Genomic DNA, 25,219 nt, shown 5'->3' with positions numbered 1-25,219 from the left:
TTTGGTTGACAATGCAACCAAATATCAACATTTAAAAGATGTTTCTACTGCTTGTGTAATTCCATCTGAGCCACTGGCTTAATCCTATTCTTTAACTTTTACAGTACCAGTCAAAGTTTGGACACACCTACTGTATTTTTGGTTGAGATGGAGAAGTGAATATTATTTGTTATCTTGTCGAAAAAAAGTTAATATGCTATTTACTCTGTATTGCAAAAGTGATATTGAATATAGTTTGGATGCCAACGCAACCAAATATCAATATTTGAAGGAGATGCACATTCTGCTTGGATAGTTCCATATGTGCCACAAAGTCTGACTTTAATTTCAGTTTTCAATTTCAATTTCAATTGATATGTTAGATTCACATCTCCATTTCAACTAAACATCTAAGTTAAAGAATGTGAGTAAATCAATTCAAATCAAACTTTAAATACAGTCTGATTTGATTTATGTCATATTTATTTATTTTACATTTTTGGTTGAGATGGAGACGTGAATCCAACTTATTTATCATCAACTTGTAAATTACATTTGAAATCAACCAAAACTTGAAACCCTGGGCCTATACGTATTGTCTATGTTTAGTTGAATCCTAGGCTGAATTTAAACAATAGTAGTTAATGACTTCCCAAACGCTATATAGGCCTAAATAGCATCATTGATGATTTCTGTGACAGCTGGCTAAAGTGCATGAATACCCACTGCCTGTAACTGCATGAAGACTAGGGTTGAGCTAGTAGTAAGTCTTGGGGAAGCTCCAGTTTTTCTCTCCTGTGTGCTTGACACTGCTTCTGCTGTCTGGTTTGGTGTACTTAATTTGGGAGAGAGCAGGTTGTTCGTCCATAGTTGGTTGACTGTTTGACCATGGTTAACATCGAGGAATTATTCCAAGTCCTGAGGGAGAAGCTTCTTGATTGCTATACTAAATAGCAATTGTTACGAATTGTGACATTATGACATTGGTTTAGCTACATTTCGGTCCACTACAAATGCCCCTAATAGCAAAATGAACTGTTGCTACAGTACAACCAAAGCATGATGGTCTGAAACAGGAAAAGGAGTTGGAGGTAGAGGCTGAAACAGCAACAAGGTTCCCAGTTAAAATCCTGCGTCGCTGGTGCTTCAGTCAGTTTCGTTCTGCAGTCAGTGCTCCCTTTCTCCAGAGTCGTATACAGGACACTTGTCAAGACTTCCGCCGAAGTCGGTCCCTCTCCTTGTTTGGGCTGTGTTCGGCGGTTGACGTCACTGATCTTCTAGCCATCACTGATCCACTTTTCATTGGTTTTGTCTTCCTTCACACCTGGTTCATATCCCATCAATTACATGTTGTGTATTTAAACCTTTGTTTCCACTCATGTTCTTGTCGGAAATTGTTTGATTGTATGTTTGTGTATTATGTGGTGCGCGACGGGTTTTATACTCACTGTTTATTATTTAGTCATTTTGGTTTTGGAGTTTTGTGAAGCACTGATTAAACAACTCCGTTTATAGCAAGTTCGATTCTCCTGCGCCTGACTTCCCTGCCACCAACACGCACCCATTACAGAATCTTTGACCATCTATGGAGTCAGCAGGAGAAGGTACCCCAGCCATGGAGGTGGAGGAGCGCATCCAGGAGCATGCGGTTATGCTTCACCATCTGGGCGCCGCTATGGATCGCGTTGTCCAGACAATGGACCGCTGGGAGAGACAGGGAGTTCTTCCAGCGCCTTCACCAGCACAACCACGGACTCTCCTGAGGGCCCCTTTCCCGCCTGAGCCCAGTGGGATCCGTCTCTCCTTGCCACAGGAGTACAACGGGAGTGCTGCCAACTGCCAGGGGTTCCTCCAACTAAACCTCTATCTGGCCACGGTCCACCCAGCTCCATCGGACCATGAGAGGGTGTCCGCCCTCGTCTCGTGCCTCACCGGGAAAGCCCTGGAGTTGGCCAACGCCATGTGGAGAGGGAGATGCGGCGTTGGACCATTTTGAGGAGTTCACCCGCCGTTTCCGGGCAGGCTTCGACCATCCGCTCGAGGGCAGAGCGGAAGGTGAGCGCCTCTACCATCTGAGGCAGGAGACGAAGAGCACCCATGAGTTTGCCCTGGAGTTTAGAACCCTGGCTTCCAGCGCGGAATGGAACAGGGCCCTGATCGACCACTACCGCTGCAGTCTGCACGAGGACATCCGTAGGGAGCTGGCAGAGACACCACCCTCACTTTCGACCAGTTGGTGGACCTGTCCATCCGGCTGGACAACCTGCTGGCTAAAATTTGTATTTTCCTTATTGACTCTCCTGCGTTTCCCGTGGAGCTGGGCCTATCTTGGTTAGCTTGTCCTAACCCCACTGTTTCTTGGCCACAGAGGCATCTCACGGGGTGGTCGCGAGAGTGCTCAGGGAGGTGTTTGGGGTTTTCCGTTGGTGCTACAACGGTGGAGAGTCCAGACCAGGTCTCCACTTTGCGTATTCCCCCTGAATATGCCGATTTTTGTGTCTCGCCTTCTCTAAAAAGAAGGCGACTCAATTACCACTTCATCGACGGGGCATTTGTGCGATAGATCTCCTGGTAGACGTGACTCCTGGAAAGTGCAGCGTGTATCCCCTCACAGGCGGAGGCGGAGGCTTTGGAAACATGTCTCCGAATCCCTGCATCAGGGGTACATTCGGTCCTCCACATCTCCTTGAGTTTATTTTTTGTGAAGGAGGGAGGTCTGCGTCCGTGTATTGACTACTGGGGTCTAAATCAAATCACGGTTAGGTATAGTTACCTGCTATCGCTCATAGCCACAGTGATAGAGTCAATGCACGGGCGCACTTCTTTACCAAACTAGATCTCAGCAGTGCTTACAATCTGGTGCATATCCGAGAGGGAGACAAGTGGAAGACTGCTTTCAGTACCACCTCTGGGCACTATGAGTACCTCGTCATGCCGTACGGGTTGATGAATGCGCCATCAGTCTTCCAAGCTTTTGTAGAAGAGATTCAGGGACCTGCACGGGCAGGGTGTAGTGGTGTATATTGCTGACATTTTGATATACTCTGCTACACGTGCCGAGCATGTGTCCCTGGTGCGCAAAGTGCTTGGTCGCCTGTTGGAGCATGACCTGTACGTTAAGGCTGAGAAATACCTGTTCCTCCAACAGTCCGTCTCCTTCCTAGGGTATCACATTTCCATGTCAGGGGTGGAGATGGAGAGTGACCGCATTGCAGCCGTGCGTAATTGGCTGACTCCCACCACGGTAAAGGAGGTGCAGCGGTTCTTAGGGTTTGCCAACTACTGCCGGAGGTTTATCCAGGGTTTTGGTCAGGTAGCGGCTCCCATTACTTCACTACTGAAGGGGGGCCCGGTGTGCTTGCAGTGGACAGCTGAGGCGGACAGGGCTTTCAGTCACTTGAGGGCTTTGTTTACCTTTGCTCCCGTGCTGACCCATCCGGATACCTCTTTGGCGTTCATAGTGGAGATGGACGTGTCTGATGCTGGGATAGGAGCTGTGCTCTCTCAGCGCTCGGGTACACCACCGAAGCTCCTCCCTTGCGCCGTATTTTTGAAGAAGCTCAGCCCGGCGGAGCATAACTATGACGTGGGGGCCCGGGAGTTGTTGGCTGTCATCAAGGCCCTGAAGGCATGGAGACATTGGCTTGAGGGGGCTAGACACCCTTTTCTCATCTGGACTGACCACCACAATCTGGAGTGCATCCGGGCGGCGAGGAGACTGAACCCCCGCCAGGCAAGGTGGGCCATGTTTTTCACCCGTTTTGTTTTTACCCTTTCTTACAGACCAGGCTCCCAGAACGCGAAGGCAGACGCATTGTCCCGGCTGTATGAAACAGGAGTGGCCCATGGATCCCACTCCCATACTCCCCGCCTCTTGTTTGGTGGCGCCGGTAGTGTGGAAGCTGGACGCGGACATTGAGCGGGCATCACGTGCAAAGCCCGCTCCCCCTCAGTGTCCAGCTGGGCGTCTGTATGTTCCGTCTGCTGTCTGCGACCGGCTGATCTATTGGGCCCACACGTCACCCTCTGGTCATCCTGGGATCGGTCGGACGGTGTTCTGTCTTAGTGGGAAGTACTGGTGGCCCACTTTAGCTAAAGACGTGCGGGTTTGTTTCCTCCTGCTCGGTGTGCACCCAGTGCAAGGCTCCTAGACACCTGCCCAGAGGTAAGTTACAACCCTTACCCGTTCCACAACGGCCGTGGTCGCACCTGTTGATTTCCTAACCGATCTTCCACCATCACAGGATAACACCACGATCCTGGTTGTTGTGGATCGTTTTTCTCAGTCCTTTTGTCTCCTCCCTTTGCCCGGTCTCCCTACAGCCCTACAAACTACGGAGGCGTGCCAGAAAGTTGGCGCAGACCGTCACCGCAGTGAGGCCCCGGACAGGGTCTGGTTCTCGACCCGAAGCCTGCCCTGTCGGAAGCTGGGTCCGCGTTTTTTGGGGCCATTTTAATGTCCTGAGGAGAGTGAATGAGTTATGTAACAGGTTACAGCTTCCCCCCGATTCCCACATTAACCCCTCGTTCCATGTGTCTCCATGTGTCTCAGTGGCTGGCCCACTCCAGGAGTCTGAGGTGAGGGATGTTCCTCCACCCCCTCTGGACATCGAGGGGGCCCTGGCGTACTCCGTTCATTCCATACTGGATTCGAGATATCGGGCGAGGGGCCTTCAGTACCTCGTAGACTGGGAGGGGTATGGTCCGGAGGAGATGCTGGATTCCGGTGGAGTACGTGTTGGATCCTTCCATACTGCGAGATTTCCACCGTCTTCCATGCTGCGAGATTTCCACCGTCTCCATCGCCCTGCGCCTCGCCCTCTGGGTCGTCCCCGAGGTCGGTGCCGACACGCTGCTGGAGCCACACGTCTGGGTGGGGGGTAATGTCACGACTTCCGCCGAAATCGGTCCCTCTCCTTGTTCGGGCGGTGTTTGGCGGCCGACGTCACCGATCTTCTAGCCATCACTGATCCGTTTTTCATTTTCCATTGGTTTGGTCTTGTTTTCCTTCACACCTGGTTCCAATCCCATCAATTACATGTGTATTTAAACCTCTGTTTCCCCTCATGTCCTTGTCGGAGATTGTTTGATTGTATGTTTGTGTATTATGTGTTGGTGCGCGACGGGTTTTATACCCACTTTTATTATTTTGTCATTTTGGTTTTCGAGTTTTGTGAAGCACTGATTAAACAACTCTGTTTATACCAAGTTTGATTCTCCTGCCACCAACACGCACCTATTACAACACTGTCTTGATCTGAGGGATAGGTTTGCACTTTGTCGGTCCCTTTACATAAACTTGTCCTCTCCACAGGTCTGGTACGAGGTGGTCATAGGAGTGCATCCCTCATTGCCCGTTGAAGGAGTAGCGTGATTATAGGAAATTACCTTGACAATGAGCATGTCTAGTGACATGTATTACCACCTCCAGTGTTTTCCATGCCTTCGGCCCATCTCAGAGGTGCTGGTGGATGAAAGTGCTCAGTTTCCCCAAAGTGTTTACTACTTGTGCAATGAGTCGTGTCTGAGTCTGGTGTAGAGACCAGCGAGGTGGCGGACTATTCTGTAACTTGTGCCTGACCTTACTTTGTCGGTTTCCTGTAGTGACCTGGTAGCAGAACAGCTGTTTGAGCAGGTCCTCCCACCTGATGTTCCAAGTGTAGTACAGGGATACTACTTATAGGATAAATTGTTGGTGAGGAAATGGCTGCCTTATGGTCACCTGTTTTTGGTTGACCCTGTCATTCAAATTGCAGTACAATATACCTTCCGTGATTTGGTTTTGCATTCCTCTTATGGGGATATTGCTGGTCAATTGGTTGTTCGGAAGTCCTAGGACCGTATTGTGCGTAATTTCTTTTGGCCTCGGCTGAAAGATTTCTCCGCATTTTAAGTGATCAAGGTTCCAACTTCACTTCCTACATGTTTGCACAGGTGTTACTGCAATTTCGCATCAGACACAATCTTGCGACCGCATATCATGCAGTTAGGGAGCCCTAGAGGGGTTCCACTGAACCATGAAGTTGCGTGCTACTGCACTGAGTTGGACCGAGACTGGGGGCATGGGTTGCCTTTGATGCTTGCAGCTCAAGGTTTTAATGGAAAGCACAGGATTCAGCCCCAACGACTTAGTCTTTGGACACATTGTACGTGGTCCTCTAGCCATTTTACGAGATGACTGGGGTACTACAGAGCCCCCTAAGAATGTCATATGTAAATGACTTCAGGCGACACCTGTATGCAGCTGGAGACATGGCTAAGGAAAAGTTAACATCTCAGTGTAAGATGAAGCGACTGCTTGCCCGGCGAGCTGAGCGCCGCCAGTTCAGTCCTGGTGACCATGTTCTCGCTCTGTTACCTGTTTGTTCTGTTTCAGGCTAAATTTAGTGGGCCATATACAGTGGTATGTCAGGTTTTGGAGTTGAACTATGTGGTTGCAACTCAAAGGAAAAAGGATACACAGCTCTGTCAGGTGAACTTGTTGAAGCCTTACTATGCATATCCTTCCATCACATCCTCTATTGCCTCAGATTTGCCTGTAACTGCAGGGGACACTAAACCTGTTCTTTTAATTAGTTCAGGGCCTGAATGGTTGTTGGATCATTCTGTTTCAACCAAGGTGGCATTGTGTTGTGAAGGGTTGTGCTTAGGCCAGATGGTGTCCTAGAAGGACGGTTAAAGAATTGAGTCTTTGGGTAGATTGGATACTCTGCTGGGACACTTGTCTGTTCCTTGTCGTGCTGAGCTGGTTAATTTGATCAAGAGTTTTACTACTTTATTTACAGATGCCTTCTCGTACCCATTTGGTAAATCATGATATTGACATTGGTGATGCTCCACTTGTCTGGCAACAGTGTTACCGTGTGTCGTTTTGAGAAACAAACATTTTAACTTCAGGATTTGTGTCCATCCACGGGACGGTTGAGCTAACGTAGGCTAATGCAATTAGCATGAGGTTGTAAGTAACAAGAGAATTTCCCAGGACAGACTTATCTGGTATTGGCAGAAAGCTTACATTAATGTAACTGCACTGTCCAATTTACAGTAGCTATTACAGTGGAATGATACCATGCTATTTGAGTGCACAATTTTGAACATGAAAAGTTATTAATAAACAAGTAGGCACATTTGGGCAGTCTTGATACAATCATGAATACCATAAATACAATTGTTCATCGGATCAGTCTAAACTTTGCAGATACAGTGCTGCCATCTAGTGGCCAAAATCTAAATTGCACCTGGACTGGACTAATACATTATGCCTTTCTCTTGCATTTTAAAGATGGTGCAAAAAAAAATACAAAGGAACGGTTGCTTTTCTTTTACTAGAGCTATTGCTATATTCTCCTACATTCCTTTCACATTTCAACAAACTTCAGTGTTTTTCCGTTCAAATGTTACCAAGAATATGCATATCCTTGCTATAGGCAGTTAGATTTAGGTATGTCATTTTAGGTGAAAAAAAAGGGGGTGGATCTGAAAATATATGCTTGATAATAACATTGCTGAACCTTCATTTTCTAGCTGGGCTTATCCTTGTCTTTTGGTTCATAAGCAGGATGGAACATTTCGGTTTTGCACAGACTACTGAAGTGACACAACCTGATTCTTACCCACTTCCTCGAATGGAAGACTGCTGATCAGGTTGGTACTACTGCATTTGTAAGCAAATTTGATCTGCTAAGGGTTACTGGCAGGTGCCATTAACACCTAGGGCAAGAGAGCTCTGTTTTCATCACACCTTCAGGTCTTTTCTCATATAAGGTGATGAGTTTAGGCCTGCAACATGCACAAGCCACTTTTCAACGCCTTATGAACAGGGTTTCTGGTTTGGAGGGATGTGCCATGTACCTTGATGTAGTTGTGTACAGTGACACATGGGAACCACACTTGTGCTGTATAGCAGCACTGTTTGATTGTCTGGCGGAAGCTCAACTTACCATTAACTTGACAAGGTGGGAGTTTGCCTGGGCAACTGTGACATACCTTGGTAAAATTGTCAGTCGGGGAAGTAAGGCCTGTATGCACTCAACTTTTTGCTATTGATCACTACCCACCTCCAACCACTAAAATATCGCCAGTGTTTTTTGGGGATGGTGGGCTACTGCTGCAGTTTTTGAAATAATTTTTCACCTGTGGCCATACCCCTTACTAACTTGCTTAAGGCAAAGGCCCACTTTGCCTGGTCTCTATTATGTCAACGGTCCTTTGAGGATGTTAAAAGCTCTTCTCAGTACTGCTCCCATTTTGGCCGCACCGTGGCTGTGACAAACTTCTACACTGCAGGTGGATGCTAGTAATGTGCAGACGGGCGATTCTGGTATACTTCTCCAAAAAGATCAACCGTTCTAAACTAAACTACTCTGTGGTGAAGGAGGCTCTTGCCCTGATCGGGTCTTTGCAACACTTCCATGTGTATATGGGTACAGGTGTAGTGCCTCTAGTTATAAACTATAAAAAGAAGCGTCCTCTCAATGTCAGCTGTTTGTTTTCAGCAAACTTAACATGTGTAAATATTTGTATGAACATAAGATTCAACAAGTGAGACATAAACTGAACAAGTTCCACAGACGTGACTAACCGAAATGGAATGTGTCCCTGAACAAAGGGTGGGCAAAATCAAAAGTAACAATTGGCATCTGGTGTGGCCACCAGCTGCATTAAGTATGGCAGTGCATGTCCTCCTCATTGACTGCACCAGATTTGCCCGTTCTTGCTGTTAGATGTTACCCCACTCTTCCACCAAGGCACCTGCAAATTCACTGACATTTCTGGGGGGGATTGGCCCTAGCCCTCACCCTCCGATCCAACAGGTCCCAGACGTGCTCAATGGGATTGAGATCTGGGCGCTTCGCTGGCCATGGCAGATCTCTGACATTCATGTCTTGCAGGAACGATCAGTATGGCTGGTGGCATTGTCATGCTGGAGGGTCATGTCAGGATGAGCCTGCAGGAAGGGTACAACATGAGGGAGGAGGATGTCTTCCCTGTAACGCACAGCATTGAGATTGCCTGCAATGACCACAAACTCAGTCCGATGATGCTGTGATACACCATGACGGACCCTCCACCTCCAAATCGATCCCGCTCCAGAGTACAGAACTCAGTGTAACGCTTATTCCGTCGTCAATAAACGCGAATCCGACCATCACCCCTGGTGAGACAAAACCGAGACACATCAGATAAGAGCACTTTTTGCCAGTCTTGTCTGGTCCAGCGATTGTGGGTTTGTGCCCATAGGCAAAGTTGTTGTCGGTGATGTCTGGTGAGGACCTGCCTTGCAACAGGACTACAAGCCCTCAGTCCAGCGCCTCTCAGCCTATTGCGGACAGTCTGAGCACTGATGGAGGGATTGTGTGTTCCTGGTGTAACTCGGGCAGTTGTTGTTTTCATCCTGTACCTGTCCCACAGGTGTGATGTTTGGATGCACTGATCCTGTGCAGGTGTTACACGTGGTCTTCCACTACGAGGACGATCGGCTGTCCGTCCTGTCTCCCTGAAGCGCTGTCTTAGGCGTCTCACAGTACGGACATCACAATTTATTGCCCTGGCCACATCCGCAGTCCTCATGCCTACTTGCAGCAAGCATAAGGCATGTTCACCCAGATGAGCAGGTTTTCATAACTGTGACCTTAATTGCCTTCCGTCTGTAAGCTGTTAGTGTCTTAACGACCGTTCCACAGGTGCATGCTCATTAATTGTTTATGCATGGGAAACGGTGTTTGAACCCTTTCAATGAAGATATGTAAAGTTATTTGGATTTTTATAAATTGTCTTTGAAAGACAACATCCCTTTTTCAGGACCCTGCCTTTTTTGATGAGTTTAGAAGGTTCTCCCATTTCCACAGAGGAACTCTAGAGCTGTGTCAGTGACCAAGGTCCTTCTCCCCCGATTGCACAGTTTGTCCGGGCGGCCAGCTCTAGGAAGAGGCTTGGTGGTTCCAAACTTCTTCCATTTAATAATGATGGAGGCCACCGTGTTCTTGGATTTTCAATGCTGCAGAAATGTTTTGGTACCCTTTCTCAGATCTGTGCCTTGACAATCCTGTCTCAGAGCACTGAGGACAATACCTTCGACCTCATGGCTTTAGCTCTGACATGCATTGTCAACTGTAGGACCTTAAGGGGTGTGCCTTACCAAATCTTGTCCAAGCAATTGAATTTACCATAGGTGGACTACAATCAAGTTGTAAACATCTCAAGGATGATCAATGGAAACAGGTTGCACCTGAGCTTAATTTCGATTCTCATATCAGAGTCTGAATAATGTAAATAAGGTATTTCTGTTTTTGAATGATTTTTGTCATTGTGTGTAGATTGCTGAGAAATGTTTTGTTTAATACATTTCAGAATAAGGCTGTAATGTGGAAAAAGTTAAGGGGTCTGAATACATTCCGAAAGCACTGTAGATTCCATGTCACAAAACGTTGACAAATTCCATTTAATCTTTTACCACAGCGGGCTAATTCAGGGTGACAGTCATTCTTTGTAGTCTAATGAAAATCTATTTTCAGTGTCCAGCTCACTTACTTACTTGCTTAAAGAAACAGAATACAACTACTATGTCAGTTTAAATGTATTTGAGTTTCATCCCAATAATACACTATATACAGTACCAGTCAAGTTTGGACACCTACTCATTCAAGGGTTTTCTTGATTATTATTATTTTTTCTCTTCTAAATTGTAGAATAATACTTGACATCAACATGCATTTCAATTAACAGGTGTGCCTTGTTAACTCGTGGAATTTCTTTCCTCAATGCGTTTAAGCCAATCAGTTGTTGTGACAAGCTAGGGGTGGTATACAGAAGAGAGCCCCATTTGGTAAATAAGCAACGAGAAACGACGGTCCATCTGAAAAATTTAATGAACTTTGAAAGGTTCTTCAAATGTAGTTTCAAAAACCAAGCGTTATGATAAAACTGGCACTCATGAGGACCGCTACAGGCAAGGAAGACCCAGAGTTACCTCTGCTGCAGAGGATAAGTTCATTAGTTACCAGCCTCAAATATTGAGATTTTTGGTTCCAACCGCAGTGTCTTTGTGACGCAGAGTAGGTGAACGGATGATATCCGCATGTGTGGTTCCTACTGAAGTATGGAGGTGTGAGGACTGCTTTTCTGGTGACTATGTCAGTGAATTTAAAATGTTTAAAGAGTTCAAGGCACACTTAACCAGCATGGCTACCACAGCATTCTGCAGCAATACGCCATCCCATCTGGTTTCTGCTATCATTTGCTTTTCAACAGGACAATGACCCAATACCCCTCCAGACTGTATAAAGAATATTTGTCTGAGAAGGAGAGTGATGGAGTGCTGCATCAGATGACCTGGCCTTCACAATCATCCGACCTCATCCTAATTTGAGATGGTTTGGGATGAGTTGGACCACAGAGTGAAGGAAAAGCAACCAACAAGTGCCTAGCATATGTGGGAATTCCTTCAAGAGTGTTGGAAAAGCATACCAGGTGAAGCTGGTTGAGAGAATTCCAAGAGTGTACAAAGCTGTCAAGGCCAAGGGTGGCTACTTTGAAGAATTTAAAGAATATTTGGATTTGTTTAACACTTGTTTACCGCATGATTCCATATGTGTTATTTCATAGTTTGTCTTCAGCATTGTTTTACAATGTAGAAAATGGAAAAAAATATTACAAAACTGTTTGACATCGAAACAAGATTTCTGTCAGTAAAAAAAGAAATAAAAAATCTTTAAATTCTGAAAAATATTAACTTTCCATCCATGAGGCCTAAGGGGCCGCTTTTGGTCATTGACTGCAGGAAAGGGCTACACAATATTGATTTAACCAGCTTGTGCCGAATGGGATAGAAAATATATTGTAAGTTAGTAGACAGACTAGGTAACACTGTCACCACCGATTAAATCCACGACAATCGAGAATTTCAATAAGCATTTCTCTACGGCAGGCCATGCTTTCCTCCTGGCTACCCCGGCCAACCGCTCCGTACCCCCTGCAGCTACTTGCCCAAGCCTCCCCAGCTTCTCCTTCACCCAAAACCAGATAGCAGATGTTCTGAAAGAGCTGCAAAACCTGGACCCGTACAAATCAGCTGGGCTAGACAATCTGGACCCTCTCTTTCTAAAATTATCCGCCGCCATTGTTGCAACCCCTATTACCAGTCTGTTCATCTCTCTTTTGTATTGTCCGAGAACCCTAAAGATTTGGAAAGCTGCCGTGGTCATCCCCCTCTTCAAAGGGGGTGACACTCTAGACCCAAACTTATAGACCTATATCCATCCTGCCCTGCCGTTCTAAAGAATTTCTAAAGTCAAGTTAATAAATAGATCACTGACCATTTCAATTCCCACCGCACCTTCTCCGCTGTGCAATCCGGTTTTTGAGCTGGTCACAGGTGCACCTCAGCCACGTTCAAGGTACTAAACGATATCATAACCGCCATTGATAAAAGACAGTACTGTGCAGCTGTCTTCATCGACCTGGCCAAGGCTTTCGACTCTGTCAGTCACTGTATTCTTATCGGCAGACTCAATAGCCTTGGTTTTTCTAATGACTGTCTCTCCTGGTTCACCAACCACTTTGCAGACAGAGTTCAGTGTGTCAAATCGGAGGACCTGTTGTCCAGACCTTGTGCAGTCTCTATGGGAGTACAACAGGGTTCAATTCTCGGGCCGACTCTTTTCTCTGTACATATCAACGATATCGCTCTTGCTGCATGTGATTCCCTGATCCACCTCTACGCAGACGACACCATTCTGTATACTTCTGGCCCTTCTTTGGACACTGTTAACCTCTTCAACCTATGGGGGCGCTATGTCATTATTGGATAAAAAAACGTGCCCGTTTTTAAGCGCAATATTGTGTCACGAAAAGATACTCGACTATGCATATAATTGGCAGCTTTGGAAAGAAAACACTCTGACGTTTTCAAGACTGCAAAGATATTATCTGTGAGTGCCCCAGAAATGATGCTACAGGCGAAACCAAGATGTAACCTCAAACAGGAAATGAGCTGAATTTCTGAAGCTCTGTTTTACTATCGTCTCCTTATATGGCTGTGAATGTGCTGTGAACGAGCTTATGCTCTCTGCAGTTCGTCCAATATGTCTGCAGCATTGTGATGTATTTGTAGGCATATCATTGGAAGATTGGCCATAAGAGACTACATTTGCCAGGGTCCCGTCCGGTGTCCTTTGTCTAAATTGGTGCGTAATTCTCAGTGGCAATCATTTTACCATGCGATACAGACAGAGAAGCACACTTCCAGGAACGATACATCATTGAAGAGATATGTAGAAAAACACCTTGAGGATTGATTCTAAACAACGTTTGCCATGTTTCAGTCGATATTATGGAGTTATTATGGAAAAAGTTCGGCGTTTTTATAACTGAATTTTCGTGTTTTTTTTGGTAGCCAAACATGACGCAGAAAACGGACCGATTTCTCCTGCACAAATAATCTTTCAGGAAAACTGAACATTTGCTATCTAACTGAGAGTCTCCTCATTGAAAACATCCGAAGTTCTTCAAAGGTAAATGATTTATTGAATGTTTTTGCGAAAATGTTGCCTGGTGATGCTAATGCTAAATGCTAATGCTAAATGCTAACGCTAAATGCTAAATGCTAGTTTTGCTATGGTAGAGAAGCATATTTTTGAAAATCTGAGATGACAGTGTTGTTAACAAAAGGCTAAGCATGAGAGCTAGCATATTGATTTCATTTCATTTGCGATTTTCATGAATAGTTAACGTTGCGTTATGGTAATGGGCTTGAGGCTGTAGTCATGATCCCGGATCCGGGTTGGCTCGACGCAAGAAGTTAACCAACCTCCAAATTAGATTCAATGCCATACAACACTCCTTCCGTGGCCTCCAACTGCTCTTAAACGCTAGTAAAACAAAATGCATGCTTTTCAACCGTTCGCTGCCCGCACCCGCCCACCCGACTAGCATCACTACTCTGGACGGTTCTGACTTAGGTATTTCTGTAGTTGTCCACAAATTCTAGGTGTCTCGCTAGACTGTAAACTCTCCTTCCAGATTCATATTAAACATCTCCAATCCAAAATTAAATCTAGGATCGGCTTCCTATTTCGCAACAAAGCCTCCTTCACTCACGCCGCCAAACATACCCTTGTAAAACTGACTATCCTACCGATCCTCGACATCGGCGATGTGATTTACAAAATAGCTTCCAATGCTCAGACTCTATCCAGTTTGCTGAGTAATCAGTGCCATCTGTTTTGTCACCAAAGCCCCTTATACATCCCACCACCACGACCTGTATGATCTAGTCGGCTGGCCCTCGCTACATATTCATCGCCAGACTCACTGTCTCCAGGTCATCTACAAGTCTATGCTAGGTAAAGCTCTGCCTTATCTCAGCTCACTGGTCACGATAACAACACCCGTAGCACACGCTCCAGCAGGTATATTGCACTGGTCATCCCCAAAGCCAACACCTCCTTTGGCCGCCTTTCCTTCCAGTTCTCTGCTGCCAATGATTGGAACGAACTGCAGAAATCGCTGAAATTGGAGACTTATGTTTCCCTCACTAACTTTAAACATCAGCTATCTGAGCAGCTAACCGATCGCTGCAGCTGTACATAGCCCATCTGTAAATAGCCCACCCAATCTACCTACCTAATCCCCATATTGTTTTTATTTACTTTTCTGCTTTTTTGCACACCAGTATTTCTACTTGCACATCTGCTCATCTGCTAAATTGTAATTACTTCGCTACTATGGCCTACTTATTGCCTTACTACCTCACGCCATTTGCACACACTGTATATAGACTTTTTTTTCTATTGTGTTATTGACTGTACACTTGTTTATTCCATGTGTAACTGTTTGTTGCACTGCTTTGCTTTATCTTGGCCAGGTCGTAGTTGTAAATGAGAACTTCTTCTCAACTAGCTTACCTGGTTAAATAAAGGTGAAATAAAATAAAATAGTTTGAGCCAGGGTGCCTTTCCTCATGCACACTCTATAGAGAAATGCACTCTCCGTTGAATAAATTCATCTAACTCTATGACTCAACTTTGTTTTGATTCCACAGCTGAATGGAATTGATCAAAGTTTTCGTGTTTACTATAAAGTGTAGAGAAATCAATCAGAAAAAGTTGGTCAGTTCTTGAAACCCACTGTATCATCTTGTCTCTATTCTTTATTTTTTATTCAGTGGTGTGTCTGTTTCAACGTGGAAAATTATAGTTAGAGGCTTGTCTCCTGCTAGAGCTATAATTATCTGTATAGAATTATAATTGCTATTTTATTCAAATTGGCACATTTCAAGTTAACCACTGCAATGGTTCTCTCGCACTTCTCATAGTTCAGACTAACTCCTCCCACATGACATTTGCAAAAACGGAAGCATTTCTTTGATTTTGTTATCAGAGTGTGTGATGGGCATTTACCTGTCTCCAACATGTTTCTTCCTTCCCAGTACTCACATTACTGACCGATATTAACTTGAAGTGATATTTCCATTCATGTAGAATAAGTAGACAATGAAATAATGAAATACAATTTGTTACCATGCATGTGAACATTCTGTATTTTTAGTATCTGTGTTCAGGTTCAATTCTGTCTTTGCAGGTCTGACATTTGCAGAGTCTCCCTTTGCCATCAGCTCTTTGCTCTGTGCTTTTTTTCATTACACCCAATTCCCTATACTGAAGAGAATAATTTCTCCATTGCTCAGCCTATTGGTCTTGTAACATTTCTGTGTATTTGTACATTGGGGTTGGTGTTATGGTACAACTGAAATTCTATTTAACACTATATTGCAACCCCTGCATTTCCACAAATACATCCATGGGCCTAATATCCAGCATCAAATCAAATTACGTTTTATTGGTCACATACACCTATTTAGCAGATGTTATTGCGGGTGTAGCGAAATGCTCTATCCGTGAGTTGTGTCATGCATAATACTGTACTCTACTGTCAAGCATGCATTTTGTTTCAAGCTTTAGGGAGAGATTAATTTAAGCAGAGAGAGCGGCTAATGGATTTCAGATAGGAAATTATGCTTAAATCTGCATGCATTAAGATTTTGATATTTACTGCATTGTGCAGTTGACTTCATCCTCTGAAATTGGCTGCCCTCCAGCTAGGAAGACGTAGAGAGAGACTGGTCTGGATTTGCTTCCCCAGGTACCAGCAGATTGTCTCGTAGCCAAATATAAATATTTCCTTTATGATACTCTATTCTCACTTCGAGAAACAAAGCTGAATGTAGGTCAGAAGAATCATGATAAATGTTACTGTATCTTTTACCATGTTTTGTCCTCTGAGTGAACTGATCTGTGCTCTCATTAAATGTTGTAAACATTGAAATACCTATTTATGTACATCCTGTTGAGAAGTGTACCACCACCAACGCTCCCCCACTTCCAACCACCTGGCCCTGTTGAGATGCACTCCCATCCCATATGACTTTGGCAGCATCCCAAATAGTACAATATTCACTATATAGTGCACTACCTTTGACACCTATGGGCCCTGGTTAAAAGTAGTGTACTATATAGGGTGTCTCCCAAATGGCACCCTATGTGCTGACCACTTGCACTCTGGAACATTGCCACTGTATTTGATCCACCTTATGCAATTTTCTATCTACACCAAGCCACTTGAAAGTACTGTATGTCCCTCTCTTCTGAGTGTTAGAGCAGTCAAGGTGAAATTACTTTAAAATCTACTTGAACAACAGGAACTTTCCTAGTTGAAAATCACATATGCTACTAAACAATTTTCTAGTTTATCTTGAATGAAAATGTGATTTATTCTTTAAAAATCATTTGGAATAACTTATAATTTGGTAGTGATTTATAATGCTTTCAGAGACAAAAATAGATATCTGCCATACATCATGAAAGAATGCTCTCGGGTAAATGAATGTTAAATGCTTTCCTAAGGTAATGTATTTGGCAAACTACCTAGATTTGAAGCAAGATGTGCTTACTTGTGCATGACACAGCCCTATCTCAGAGTCAATAATCCTATTCAGTCCATGGATGCTTTGCAAATGTCACCCTATTCCATATATAGTGCACTACTATTTAGCAGAGCCCTATGGGCCCTGATCAAAAGTAGTGCACTGTATATAGAATAGCAATATTTCCTAAACTAGATTAGAATCTAGATATCCTCAAAGGATAGAGAATAGATGTGCATATATGAAAAATAATGGCAAGTTTTATTTTTACTCCTCTGTGAAACGGCTGCTCCTGTGACATTACCATTTGGCAAATGTTGGCCCCACAGGAATACAAAGGGTTCATCTCATAATCTGAATTCCTTATCAGTAATTTAGTGTGACATAATCTCTGAGTTATATTCCTGTGTGGGTGTACCTCATAAAGGTTATCATTCATAACCCTAACCTGGAATACACTGTATTTGAATGGATTTATGCATCAGAGCTCTAAAGTGGCCCAAATACTAAACCTCCTGTGGCGCCAATCGAACTGTATAATTACAGTATGTGTGCTCATGCACCATGAATATCCTTAGGGATTGGATCGCTCTGTAATTGTGGTATCCCTTTTGCAAATTGATTAATTTGGAATTCATTCCTTTGCCAGAATGGGGTATGTGTGGGTGTGTGTGGATTGACTAATGACAGTAACCTGTTTAAATGTATATTTATTTACATGTGACAAGTTTGTATTTTATTGCGCTACACAGTATATGTGTTCCCTCATGAAAGCGAGTCTTTTTAGTGGTTAGTTATGCTTATTCATCTTCACCCCTAACTCAACCTTGTGTCCTAAACAGGCAGTACTAATCAAATGAGTTCATTTAAATCTAAGTTATTCATTTAGATATGCTATGGCCAACAATAGCTAATTACAAAATTCAAGGAATATATTTTCGTTGATACCTATGACACTGAAACCACATTTTAATGTCAATTCATTTAGAAGAGATTCAAATGATGAGCGAATGACAGAGCTGTGCTTTAGCAAAACATCTACTTCCCTTTTACAGTCTACAAATCATCTGCTAGATACAGTATGTAGGCCTACCACCAATAATTATGTTTCAGTGGATGTAGGTCTGGCTGGTATGATAGAACAAAAAATCCCTCAAAGGAGTTACTGTTATCAGCATTCTCTGTATTTGCATATTCTGAAGTAAAAGACAATTATAACTGAGCTGTGTTCTCTACCAGTCTGTGTGAGAGGAGAATTTGTTGTGATGATATCCATTTAGCTGTCCCATTTCCTCTGGTCTGACCAGTGGTGCAATAAAAAGAGAAGTTCATCTCAGACTAATGAGCTGTTTCTGGACACAGTGCTTGATGATGACATTGCAGTGTCATTTTTCTAGTTTATTCAGGGGCTGCTTTTTTGTGCAATAGAATAGGGGATCATGTCCTGAAGCCAAGAACATGGGATGCTGCTGAAAAGTACAGGGAAGATAGTACTGTCAGTGAGTGCATTCAGGGTAACGGTTAGTATCAAGCCTTTCAGATAAACAGAGATGTAGCGAGAGAATGTTGGGAGAGGAATATGTAGCCTATTTAAATTTTTATGGATGCTGAAGAAAGCAATCTATCACAATGCAACTACATCTTCCACCACTTTGTGATGCGTGAGAATAAGATGAACTCGAACGTTCACACGTCATAGGTACTTTCCTGTCATTAACTTGCTGCTACAGAATCAATATGAGATAAATGAAAAGCTAGCTCTTGAGAGTTTCAAACAGGATTACTTTATTCAGAATCTTATATTCTCATATGAATTTGTGTTACTTCGTGTCCAAAGCGAACTGGTATTATGCAGAGCACTCATGCAAAATTTAAGGGGAAATTAGCATTTTTACTATAAAAAACAACACCCACGAACTAGGGTAGACAAGAATCCAACGTGGGACATGCATTTAGTCATGATTTTGCATCAAGTACCGCTGTAAGTAAAGTTGGATTCTGAGTTTGTTTCTGCATAAGGAGGCATGGTCTCCCACCAGGCAAACAAAGACTGTACAGAACCACTGAGTTTGCCAATATGTATGAATCCAGGGGTTGTCCAAAATGGCACTCTATGTGCACTACTTTTGACCAGGTCCCATAAGGTTCTGGTCAAAAGTAGTGCACTATATAGGAAATAGAGTGCCATTTGGGTTGTAGCTAATTTCTTCCTTTGCTTGGAGGATGACGGAGACATGGGGCTATGACACCAATAGATTCAGGAGAGTAACGAAAGGAGTCTTGTAACAGCCTACAAACAAAAAAACGAGGGTTCCTCAAGGTTTCTTTTGGGAAGGGTGATGGTCCTATGTGGAACCATACTGTCCCAAAGAATACTTTGAGCCCTTCAATGATTCTTTGCAGTTAAAATGTTTCTTTCCTCTTGTAGTGATAATTAAAGTGCAGGGGTGGTTCATTCATGTATTTCGGGGAGTGGTTTGCTCACAGCTATTTTTGAGCAACCATGAGTATAAGTGTCTTTCCAGTTAATCTAATCTGTTACGCTATAACATGATATATATGACTATGGTCTTGTGAAAGGCTCATGTATGGCCTATTCCAGTGCTAGCACACCTGATTCAACTTGTTAATAAACACAATAAAACATGGAATTTTAACAATATAATATGACTATTAAACTAGAATTTTAAAAAACTGTATGGTTCTACAAATAACCTTTGCTATGGAGATATCATATTATATCATATTAGTTCATAAAGTGTTTTTATATATATCCTCAAAAAATATTTACCAAAGCGGAATCCTTTTTTGGGGCAAAATATAACCTTTGTTTAATGGTTCTTTATAGAACCTTAGGAAAGGGTTCTTTATGGCACCATACAGGTTCCATTTATAACCTTATGAGCATGGTTCTTTACAGAACCTTCAAAAAAGGTTCCGTATAGCACCAAAAAGGGTTCCGCTGTGATTTCAAGCCAAAGAGCCCTTATATGGCACTATAGAGAAGCATTTGCTTTCAGTGTGTAGCATACAAAATAACTACCTGTGTTGTATATAATGGATGTGTCCAAAATGGAACCGTATTCCCTATTTAGTGCCACTTTATGGGTTCTGGTCAAAAGTAGGTGCCATTTGAGATGCACTTTTATATCTGCAACCTTACTTTCATTATGCCAATGAGGATCAGGGGGAAGTGCTTTTCTACAGTTGAAGTCGGAAGTATACATACACCTTTGTCAGTGGTGTATTGGAGGTGAAGTCAAGTGCAGGAGAGCAGAGTATAATGAACAGGCACACTTTTATTATAGTTCCAAAAACAAGAGCACTACATAAGTCAAATGCGCTCAAAAAACAGAACATAAAAGTAAAGCTCGTAAACTAACACCACATAACATGAAACGAAACAGAGGGTTAAATACAAGTAGATTGATTGGGGAAATGAAAACCAGGTGTGTATGGAAACAAGACAAGACAAATGGATATGTGAAAAATGGAGCGGCGATAGCTAGAAAGCTGGTGACGTCGATCGCCGAACGAACAAGGAGAGGAGCCGACTTCGCCGGAAGTCGTGACATGGATGGATGCATGTAATGACTAGGGCCAGTCATTTTTCTTGGTGTAAGATAGTGGACCACTATTATAATAATATATTTTATTTGTAAAGTGCATTTCTCATTACCCATCCACATCGCTCCGGCCAAACGCCACGCCCACTAACGTTTCTTATCCACAATAAGTCTGGATTTGCTTTCCTCCCTGACGCCTTGTAGAATACCAACACATTCTGACTTCTGATTGGGTTGGACCAGAGCCGGGACCGTAGCCGTCATTGGCTTTGGTACTCTGATTGGTTAGAGACGATCCAATCGCTAATGAATTTGTTTTGTACAGTACCCCTTATTTTGACGTCAGCACAAATTACTTCTAGGATGGCAGTTTCAGCATGAATGTATGGAGTGATTGATTGAGCAGTGGAATTCAATTCAGAATGAGTCGAAAGTGCACATCGTCACACCTGGGGTGTATTCATTAGCCGGATTCATTTTTGGTCTCTGGCAAAACGTTTTGCAACGGAAACCATTTACTCCAAATGGAAATTGTTTTTCAATGACAACGAAAGTTTCTATTGGACAAACTCCAGCAGGTCCTTCCCAGTTTTGTTTCGTTTGCTCTGTTTGGTTCCTAGAGTAAACAGTTTCCGTTGCAAAATGTTTTGTAACAGACAAAATGTTTTCCAATGGAATCTAACTAATGAACACACGCCTGGTCAAGCCACATGGTAAGGAAAACTCCAGGAGTGCAATTGCAATGTCTTATCATAAACAGTAAATGCTTTAGCACCATTTACAATGGGATTTAAATTAATAGCAGCCTGCCTAGACAAATTATCATTAAATCACTGACTTATTTTTATTTATTTTACCCTTATTTTACCAGATAAGTTGACTGAGAACACATTCTCATTTACAGCAACTACCTGGGGAATAGTTACAGGGGAGAGGAGGGGGGATGAATGAGCCATCATTCCAATCCCCCATATATTTTTTCGGTCAATAATATTAATATACATAAACTCAGCAAAAAAAGAAATGTCCCAATTTTCAGGACCCTGTCTTTCAAAGAGAATTGGTAAAAATCCAAATAACTTCACAGATCTTCATTGTAAAGGGTTTAAACACTGTTTCCCATGCTTGTTCAATGAACCATAAACAATTAATGAACATGCACCTGTGGAACGGTTGTTAAGACTAACAGCTTATAGACGGTAGGCAATTAAGGTTATAGTTATGAGGCTCTGGAAAAACACCAAAGGAAAGATGCTCAGGGTCGCTGCTCATCTGCATGAACATGCCTTAGGCATGCTGCAAGGAGGCATGAGGACTGCAGATGTGGCATGGGCAATAAATTGCAATGTCCGTACTGTGAGACGCCTAAGACAGTGCTACAGGGAGACAGGACGGACTCCTGATCGTACTTGCAGTGGCAGACCACGTGTAACAACACCTGCACAGGATCGGCACATCCGAACATCACACCTGCAGGACAGGTACAGGATGGCAACAACAACTGCCCGAGTTACACCAGGAGCGCACAATCCCTCCATCTGTGCTCAGACTGTCCACGATAGGCTGAGAGAGGCTGGACTGAGGGCTTGTAATCCTGTTGTAAGGCAGGTCCTCACCAGACATCACCGGCAACAACGTCGCCTATGGGCACAAACCCACCGTCGCTGGACCAGAGAGGACTGGCAAAAGATGCTCTTCACTGACGAGTTGCAGTTTTGTCTCACCAGGGGTGATGGTCTGATTCATGTTTATCGTCTAAGGAATGAGCGTAACGCTGAAGCCTGTACTCTGGAGCAGGATTGATTTGGAGGTGGAAGGTCCGTCATGGTCAGGAGCGGTGTGTCACAGCATCATCGGACTGAGCTTGTTGTCATTGCAGGCAATCTCAATGCTGTGCATTGCAGGAAAGACATACTCCTCCCTCATCCTGACATGACCCTCCAGTATGACAATGCCACCAGCCATAATGCTTGTTCTGTGCATGATTTCCTGCAAGATTGGAATGTCAGTGTTCTGCCATGGCCAGCGAAGAGCCTGGATCTCAATATTTACTATGATTAAATGTCAGGAATTGTGAAAAACTAAGTTTAAACGTATTAGGCTAAGGTGTATGTAAACTTCTGACTTCAACTGTACATGCATTCATATACATATGTACATACTTTTTTTTTTTTAAGTACCTTTATTATTCCCTGCAAACCCTATCACCCTTCCCCCAATTGGAGTAAACTAATAAACAGTAACACTTAGGCTTCTACCTTCAGTTTATACATATCATACACATTTTACAGACACAATCTATTTTACAATAGTGATATTTTGTTTGTTTTTAGTCCTTCCTCTATTTCTGATGTCCATCCAGTTTAGTTTCTATTTGTAACTGTGCTATTACACAACATTTCTGAACCAATATACTTTTTACAAACCCTGTATGTTTTACATTGGCTATCTTGTTGTTATTAGTCCCACCCTTCAGCTCCATTTAACCCCTCCCATCTATCTCTCAACACCATCCATTTTGAATTTCTATTTGCCATATATTTTTCAACTGTACTGTGATGCTTCACAAAAGCACAGATTGTAAATTAAATATAAACATTTTTGCTAAAATAATAATAATATTATTGATTGATTGACTATGACTTTTCAAATCACCCAGTATTGCTATCTCCAGCATTAGTTCTAGGTAAATGTTGCAATTCTTCAGCCATTCCAGGAACTGTGACACAAAACGAGCTACATATGTACAGTACCAAAATAAATGATCTAATGACTCTGCCTCCTCACAGCAAAATCTGCAGAGCTGGGAAGATTATATCCCCCATATATATAACATTCAATTGGCTGCAAGAATTTTGTATAATTGAAATTGAAAATTAGAAGTTTAGAATCTGGTGTTGTTTTGCGTGTATATCGAAAATCTCTTCCCAACTATTTTGCCATTTATATGGCACAGCTGTCAATTTTTTGGTATGTTTTTATTTATCACAATTTTCTTTTTTCTTCTTTTTTTTTCTTTTTTTCTTTTATAATATGTTTATTATTTTACAATTAAAAATCAAATAAAAAAGACAGCAATACTAACAATGACATTCATTGTACTGTTGAATGGGATGGCCAAGTTAGAGGACAAAACAAAACTTAACTCACACATACACAAAATAAAACAAAATCCTATTAGGTGGTACATGTATATGAAGACAGCATATAGTCATTACAAGCAGTGTAGTTAAGCCAAAAATAGATATTGAGTGGAGTACAGCACAGAGTAGCAGCAGATCCTCAACCCAGTTATGAAGCGGGACTAGACCATTTATCCAGTATCGGCTGCCATATTTTGTAAAACATTGGACTTCTATTGGAGGTATTGTATCGAATCTTTTCCATATGTATTACATTCCCTAAATCCCGTAACCACATTTCAAAGGTAGGTACAGTCTCCAGTTTCCAAAATTGCAATATGAGCCTTTTGGCTAATAGAGTACAAAGAGAGACAGCTTTCCCTTCGTGGTTATTCCCATCAACTGTACCAAACAGAGCGGTCAATGGGTCTGGGGCTAGAACTCTATCAAAGGCTCTAGATAAAGAATCAAAAATGAGAGCCCAGTAAACATGTAACTTAGGACATGTCCAGAATAAGTGGGTCAACATCCCCTCATCCTGCTTGCACCTCTCACACAGTGGTGAGGTGTCCGGGAATATTTTATGCAGTTTTACTTTTGAGTAATGTAACCTGTGTATCACCTTAAACTGTACAAGGTTGTGTCTGGCATTCACTGAACTGTGGTTTATATTCCTGAGAGCTTCTACCCAGTCCTCATCTGAGATTTCTGACCCAAGTTCTTGTTCCCAAGCCCCTTTAATGGTGTCTGTGGATACCTCTATGTGGGCCTGTAGCACATCATACAGTCTAGAGACCGACCCTTTTGAATGGGGTTTGACAAGGATCAAGCTATCTAATGTAGGACTATTTGGCTTCATGCCATACTGTGGGATATGTGTCCTTACGAAATTCCTGATTTGGAGGTATCTGAAAAAAATGTGTTTTTGGCATGTTGAACTTTCCCTGTAATTATTGAAATGAAGCTAACTGACCATCTATGTATAGATGTCACGCCCTGGTCTAAGTATTTTGTGTTTTTCTTCATGTATTGGGTCAGGCCAGGGTGTGGCATGGAGTTTTTGTATTGTGGTGTGTTTTGTCTTGGGGTTTTGGTGTGTATGTTAGTGGGATTGTAGCTTAGTGGGGTGTTCTAGGAAAGTCTATGGCTGTCTGAAGTGGTTCTCAATCAGAGGCAGGTGTTTATCGTTGTCTCTGATTGGGAACCATATTTAGGCAGCCATATTCTTTGGTTGTATTGTGGGTGATTGTCCTTAGTGTCTTGATGTCATTATTCTGTGGTAGTTTGCACCAGTTTAGGCTGTTTCGGTTTTCATTACGTTTATTATTTTGTTGAGTTTGTATTTTGATTCGTGTTACGTTGTTTTATTAAACATGGATCGAAATCTACACGCTGCAGTTTGGTCCGACTCTCCTTCACCAATAGAAAACCGTTACAGAATCACCCACCACCAACGGACCAAGCAGCGTGTCAACAGGCAGGAGCAGCTGCAGTGGGAGAGGCTGCACCACCTGGAGAAATGGACATGGGAGGAAGAACTGGACGGTAAAGGACCCTGGGCTCAGCCTGGGGAATGTCGCCGCCCCAAGGAGGAACTAGAAGCGGCAAAAGCGGAGAGGCGCTGGTATGAG

The sequence above is a fragment of the Oncorhynchus nerka genome, linkage group LG20 (genome assembly GCF_034236695.1).
Source record: "Oncorhynchus nerka isolate Pitt River linkage group LG20, Oner_Uvic_2.0, whole genome shotgun sequence".
NCBI classification, from domain to species: Eukaryota; Metazoa; Chordata; class Actinopteri; order Salmoniformes; family Salmonidae; genus Oncorhynchus; species Oncorhynchus nerka.
This window is presented reverse-complemented; position numbering follows the sequence as displayed.